The 7,129-nt window shown below is 43.0% G+C and overlaps 1 protein-coding gene across 18 annotated transcripts in view; it reads left to right on the top strand.

Moving 5' to 3' along the window:
- PTPRA (protein tyrosine phosphatase receptor type A) overlaps positions 1–7,129 on the top strand; it is a 132,161-nt gene that overhangs the window by 71,887 nt on the left and 53,145 nt on the right. For 5 of the 18 annotated variants that reach the window (XM_087874820.1, XM_087874830.1, XM_087874821.1 and 2 more), the window contains one exon: positions 2,862–3,024. The exons of the other annotated variants lie outside the window; for them this stretch is intronic. The gene's annotated coding sequence lies outside the window, so the exon portion shown is untranslated. The remainder of the gene's footprint in view (positions 1–2,861; positions 3,025–7,129) is intronic. 18 annotated transcript variants of the gene reach the window in all.

Below are 7,129 nucleotides of genomic sequence, written 5' to 3'. Positions count from 1 at the left end.
ATTGTTCGGTCTTCTTTTTTGTGCAACCTGGAGAAAAATGGAAAGAGTTGCGGGAAACGAAGGAACGGAATTGGCCCGTCCTTCAAACTTGGCTCCTTTCCTTCGTAAGGTCATTTTATCCACACAGTTCCAGAATCTGGTCCATGAAATAGTTTGGTTGTCTTGTCATCCTCTTCGACCGGATCTTTTCTTTTCTTTTCTTTTCTTTTCTTTTCTTTTCTTTTCTTTTCTTTTCTTTTCTTTATATCTTTCTTTCCTGTCTCCTTTCTTCTTTCTTTCTTTCTTTCTTTCTTTCTTTCTTTCTTTCTTTCTTTCTTTCTTTCTTTCTTTCTTTCTTTTTCTTCCTTCCTTCCTTCCTTCTTTCTTTTCTTTCTATCTTTCCTTCCTTTTCTTTCTTTCCTGTCTTCCTTTTTCCCCTCCCTCCCTCCCCCTTGTTCTTCCTTCCTTCCTTCCTTCCTTCCTTCCTTCCTTCCTTCCTTCCTTCTTTCTTTCTTTCTTTCTTCCGTCTTCCTTCCTTCCTTCCTTTTTTCTTTCCTGTCTTTCTTTCTTTCCTTCCTTCCTTTTCTTTCTTTCCTCTTTCCTTCCTTCCATCTTCCTTCTTTTTTTCCTTTCCTGTCTTCCTTCCTTTTCCTTCCTTCTTTCTTTCTTCCTCCTTCCTTTTTTGTTTCTTCCTCCTTTCTTTCTTTCTTTCCTTTCTTTCTCCTTCCTTCCTTCCTTTCCTTTCCTTCCTTCCTTCCTTTCCTTCCTTTTCTTTCTTTCCTGTCTTCCTTTTTCCCCTCCCTCCCCCTTGTCTTTCCTTCCTCCTTCCTTCCTTCCTTTTTTTTCTTTCCTGTCTTTCTTTCCTTCCTTCCTTTTCTTTCTTTCCTTTTATTTTTTTATTTTTTATTTTATTTTGAATTTGTATACCGCCCTTCTCCCTGAGGACTCAGGGCGGTGAACAGCCAAGTAAAAACATCAAGTACAAATATTAAAATACAGTTAATATATATATATATATAAATTTGGCCCCATTAATTAAAAACAATAAACAAAACACTTAAAACACTTCCTCTTTCCTTCCTTCCTTCTTCCTTCTTTTTTCCTTTCCTGTCTTCCTTCCTTTTCCTTCCTTCCTTTCTTTCTTCCTCCTTCCTTTTTTGTTTTTTCCTCCTTTCTTTCTTTCCTTTCTTTCCTGTCTTCCTTTCTTTTCCTTCCTTCCTTCCTTCCTTCCTTCCTTCCTTCCTTCCTTCCTTCCTTCCTTCCTGATGTCGCTCAAATCTTCGTCTTCAGCCCTTTAAAGACCTCCAGGTTTTGCAATGTAAAATTTTCCACGCAGAGAAGACGTCCATATTTTTGGGTTATGTCCCATCGAGTTGTTTTGAGATTCCTAGCAACCACATTGATAGATGTTGCGCCCTGAGCTACCGATGTCCTCTTCTATAATAATAGAGCTAGTCCTCAACTTACAATCATTCATTTACTGACAGTTCAAACTTACAAATGGCATTGAAAAGGATTTAACGACCGTTTTTCATACTTACAACCTTTGCGGCATCCCCGTGGGCACATGATCAAAATTCAGGCACTCGGCAACTGGTTCGTGTTTAGGATGCTTGCAGTGCCCTGGGATCATGTGATCACTTCCTGAACCAGCCAATGGGGAAGCCAGATTCTCTATACAGCTGTCTTACTAACTGAACGACTGCAGTGATAAATCACTTAACAACTGTGGGAAGAAGGGTCGTAAAATGGAGGCAAAACTCACTTAACGACTGTTTCGCTTAGCAGCAGAAATTTTGGGCTCCATTATGGTCGTACTGTAAATATAAATCAGAAGGAGGCAACTTCTGGTATTGCTAGGAAAAAAAAACTTACAATGGTAAAAAGCAGTTGAACAGAGGAATCTCAAAAAAAAAAAGTGATGGCCTCCTATTTGTGGGACGTGGCCATTGGCCAAGCAGTGTCTAGATGTTTCTGGGATGCCTTAATTCGGATTTTCATATGGGTAGTCCTTGACCTACGACCACAATTGAGCCCAAAATTGATGTTGCTAAGTGAGATGCTTGTTAAGTGAGTTTTCCCCGATTTTACAGCCCTTCTTTCCACAGTTGTCATATGAATCCCTGCCGCTGACATGTAACCCGGTTATTAAATGAATCCAGCTTCCCTGGTTGACTTTTTGCTTGTCAGAAGGTCGCAAAAGTGGATCGCCTGACTGTGGGACACAGCAATGGTCATAAGTATGAACCAGTTGCCAAGTGTCTGAATTTTTATCGTGTGACCATGGAAAGGCTGCAAAAGTTGTAAGTGTGAACAATGGTCACAAAGTGGGACCCTGCAACCGTCATAAATATGAACCCGTTGCAGAGTTTCTTAATTTCGACCACATGTCCATGGGGAGGCTAAAACGGTCGTAAGTGTGAAAAATGGTCGTCGGTCATTTTTTCCTATGCCGTTGTAACTTCGAATGGTCCCTAAACGAATGTAAGTTAAGTTGTAAGTGGAGGACTACCTGCGTTCATTTGAACTGCCTGGATTTTCCGATTTTCTGCGTGACCCTCGGGACACTGCAACCGTCGTAAGTGTGAAAAACGGTCATAAGTCGCTTTTTCCAGGCCCGTTGTAACTTTGGGACGGTCACTAAAGGAGCTGTCGTAAGTCGAGGACTGCCTGTATTCCCAATGGGATGGGGGAAAACGTGTAGGAGCTTCAGTCAAGAAAGGAGAAGGAAGGCAAGAGAAAAATGAATTCTTGGAAAGATTTTTGAAAGAGAAAAAAAAAATGAATTCCAGGGTCCTTTTTCAGATCCATCGGAGTTTTTACCCAAGTCCTTCCATTCAATGTCCCAATTCTGTTTTTTTTTTTTTTTTTTTCTTTTTAAGGGACAAAACGTGGGATCCGCCCCCTTGGGAAAGGAGCCAATCCCTGTCCAGAAGAATTGTGTGAACCAATCAGTTATGCAGTCCTGCCATTCTGCGCTCTGCTCACGCTAAACTGGAATTAAGTCTTTGTTCAGCTTCAGCCCATTCATAGTTTCACCTCCTGGCAAGTCAACTATTCTTTCAATCCACCCCGTTGGAGACAGCAAAGAGAACGACATAATTTAGACGTTTCTGTTTAAAAAAAAAAAAAAAGGGGGGACATTCCATTGGATAAAGGAGGATAACGGATGTTTGTCCGTAAAGCAAACAAGCTCTTAAAAAGAAGCTTTGAAACTTCCTTGCCCAAATGATAAAAATTAACATCCTTTTGAAGTTTGCATCCTTCGTGGTATAATAAGGAGAACACTTCATTCTTTTGCGATCCGGCTTCGTTTGCTGATTTTAGCAAATCTAAACGCAGCCCTTAATTTGGAATTTATCCAAAAAGGGACTATATACTATATTTAGACTATAGACTATAGACTGTATAGACTATAAACAGTCTATATACCAGTGATGAAATGTAAAATTTGTCACTACCGGTTCTGTGGGCGTGGCTTGGTGGTGTGGGGGGTAATGTGACTGGGTGGGCGTGGCCAACTCTTTTAAAAAAACTTTTAAAAGCATTTTTTCTACAATCTCTTCGGCCGGAGAGGTTGTAAAAAAAATGCTTTTAAAAGGCTCTGACGATCCCAGCTGAGCCCCGCGATCATCAGAGGCTTTTTTTTTTCTTTTAAAAACAAAGAGGTTGCCCTAAGAGGTTGTAGAAAAAATGGTTTTAAATTTTTTTTAAAAAAAAGCCTCTGATGATTGCGCGGCTCAGCTGGGCATTTGGGGGAGGCAGGGATATTTGCTACTGGTTCTCTGAACCACCTGCCGCCATCACTACCGGATTGGGCGATCCGGTCCGAACCGGGAGCATTTCACCCCTGGTATATACCGGTACTTCCTTTTCTTCCCTGTAAAGTTTGACGAATGTTCTTGCTACAACCCTAAATCAGTTCTCTACTTTACATGTTTGAAAGACTCTCACTTTTAAATAATAGTACAGATATGGACTCAATGCACAACGGCTGCATTGTGCGTCCCATAGTCACATAATTGCGCTCGATGACAAACCCCCCCCCATAAGCAGACCACAGGTTTAGCAATAGCCCTTAGACTTATCTACCCACCGAGGCCTGGTTAACCCGGCTGTCAGAAATATTGAACCGATATGGCGTAGGGTTCCCGTTGTGTGACACACTGAACCAAGTTAAACAACGGATTAAAGATATACATGGGCAAATGGACATGGCAACCCTTTCAACTAATCATTCCCTTAAACTGCTGACAGCAGTTAAAACAACTTTCACTCTGGAAAAGTATTTACATTTAGAAATGCCATCAGTGGAGAGACAGTTATTTGTTAAGTTTAGATTCGAACTTCTAGATACCAACGTTAGATTCGGCCGTTATCGGAAAATCCCGTATGACAAGAGAATATGCATATGTGGGGTAAACGTCGTGGAGGACACGGCGCATATAATATTCGAATGTAGTCTCTATCAAGAAGTAAGAAAACAATATCTGTCCCCAATTATAAATAAATTTCCCCACTGGAATATAAGCCAAAAATTAGCATTTCTGTTGAGGGCTGACTCTCCTCCCCTGGTAAGAGCGATCACTCGATACCTTAAAAGAATGACGGCAATACGAGCCAGTTATATCAAAAAACATTTTATCGATTGTAAGGAAGATGAGCTCAGTTAGAGAGGAGCTATCCTATTTGGGTTATCTAGTCTTGGCAACTTAGCTATTGAAATTTGATATTGTAAAATTTTAATGTCATCTGTCATATATTTTTAGATTGCTATTTTTATAACTGTTTTATCTTTTTCCCTTTTTCTTTTCTGTTTTGTTTGAAAAGGCCTTCGGGCTATTCAATAAACTATACTATACTATCTACCGCTTTTTTTTTTTTTTTTTTTAATTTCAAATTTATATACTGCACCTTCTCCCGAGGGACTCAGGGCGGTGTACAGCCAGATAAAAACATACAATACAAACATTAAGAACAATTAAAAGAATATATATTAATTTGGCCCCAGTTTAAAATGACAAACCAATTAAAAATTAAAAATTTAAAAATATGTTAAGCCAGCCCGGCTTGATGAAAAAAGAAAGTTTTAAGGGCACGGCGGAAGGCACCAAGGTCTTGGATTCTCCTTATCTCTGGGGGCAGCTGGTTCCATAGGGTAGGTGCCCCCACAGAGAACTAGAACAGACAGTCTCCTGGCAATTAGCCAAAAGTCCTCATTCCCTCCCTCCCTTCTTTCCTTCCTCCCTCCTGTGAGGATGTGGGTACTTGGCTAACCTTTGACCTCACTTGCCCCCCCACAACCCCCAGTCATTCTTTCTATGTTTTGAAACGGTGAGGTTTTTTATTAAAAAAGAGGAAAACAATCTATCATGACAGAAATTAGGCTTATGCCAGTTAGATCTTCTCCTCCTACATAGAAATCTTTCTTCCTTCCTTCCTTCCTTCCTTCCTTCCTTCCTTCCTTCCTTCCTTCCTTCCTTCCTTCCTTCCTTCCTTCCTTCCTTCCTTCCTTCCTTCCTTTCTTTCCTTCCTTCCTCCCTATCTCCCTCCATCCATTCCTTCCTCCCTTCCTCTCTGTCTCTATCCTTCTCTCCCTTTCTCTCCATTTTTCTTTCTTTCCTTCCCTTCCCTCCCCTCCCTCCCTCTAACTCTGCATTACTTCAGAGTTCACTCCCTCCTCCCTCCCTCTGTCTCTATCCTTCTCTCTCTCTCTCCCTCTTTCTTTCCTTCCTTCCCTCCCTGCCTCTAACTCTGCATTACTTCAGAGTTTCCTCCCTCCCTCTCTGCCTCTATCCTTCTCTCTCTCTCTCTCCCTCTTTCTTTCTTTCCTTCCTTCCCTCCCTCCCTCCCTCCAACTCTGCATTACTTCAGTGTTGCCTCCCTCCCTCTCTGCCTCTCTCCTTCTCTCTCTCTCTCTCTCTCTCTCCCTCTTTCCTTCCTTCCTTCCTTCCCTCCCTCCCTCCCTCCAACTCTGCATTACTTCAGTGTTGCCTCCCTCCCTCCCTCCCTGATCTTTTCCCTTGATGTCCTCAAATGCCCACGGAAAACCCAGAAAAGAAAACTCAGAGCCATCGCCCTGGCTGTGTGTGTTCTCACAACATCAAGAACGGAGGAGGGTAGGTTGCTCTTGATCCTGAAGGGGTAAGGAAGACCCTCGTCTTTCCACGAAACCCCTGCCAGTCGCTTAAGGCTTCATAATCCCCTCGCCATCTTCCGGCTGAACATTTTCTCCTGCCTGCTCCATCCTTCACAACGTTCAAAGGGCCAAGCAGACATTTTTTCCACTTTCCAACTGCTGGTAGAGGAGCCAAGGACTTTTGCTTATACCAGCAGTATTGGCGAACCTTTTCAGCACCGAGTGCCGAAACGGGAGTGCGCGCGCACATGGGAGCGCCTGAAACCGGAAGAGCAGTTCCCCAGCACGCATGCGTGCACCGTAAAGCTGAGCTTCCAGTTTCCGGCGTGCGCATGCATGTTGGTCACCTGGTCTTCCTGTTTCTGGCATGCATTTATTTATTTTATTTATTTAATATAATTTGCATGCCGCCCTATCTCCATAGAACTCAGGGCGGCTCACAACAAATAAAAACAAGCCCAATAAAACATAAAATACATAAATATGCATACATAAAATACATAAATGTATAAATATATAATTTAAACATATATTAAAACCCATTAAAATAATCAAAAATCCTCTCAGTCCAGGCTGGGCGATGGGAACAGCCATGTTTTTAATTCGCGGCGGAAGGTGCGAAGGTCAGGAGCCAACCGAAGCCCCAGGGGGAGTTGATTCCAAAGAGTGGGCACGCCCACAGAGAAAGCTCTACCCCTGGGGGCCGCCAGCCGACATTGTCTAGCCAACGGCACCTGGAGAAGGCCCTCCCTGTGAGAACGCACCGGGCGATGGGATATCGTTGCTGGCTGTAAGTGGTCCGCCAAATATCCTGGGCCTAAGCCATGTAGGGCTTTATAGGTCATCACCAGCACCTTGAACCTCACCCGGAGGGCAACCGGTAACCAATGCAAGTCGCGCAGGAGGGGTGTAACATGGGAGTATCGGGACCCTCCCATCACAACCCGCGCGGCCACGTTCTGCACCAGCTGAAGCCTTCAAATGGTCCTCAAGGGCAGCCCCAGGTAGAGA

Source organism: Pantherophis guttatus, chromosome 8 (assembly GCF_059756535.1).
Source record: "Pantherophis guttatus breed Tessera chromosome 8, ASM5975653v1, whole genome shotgun sequence".
Taxonomy (NCBI): Eukaryota; Metazoa; Chordata; class Lepidosauria; order Squamata; family Colubridae; genus Pantherophis; species Pantherophis guttatus.
Note: the sequence above shows the minus strand (reverse complement) of the source record. Positions and strands in the feature narration are given on the sequence as shown.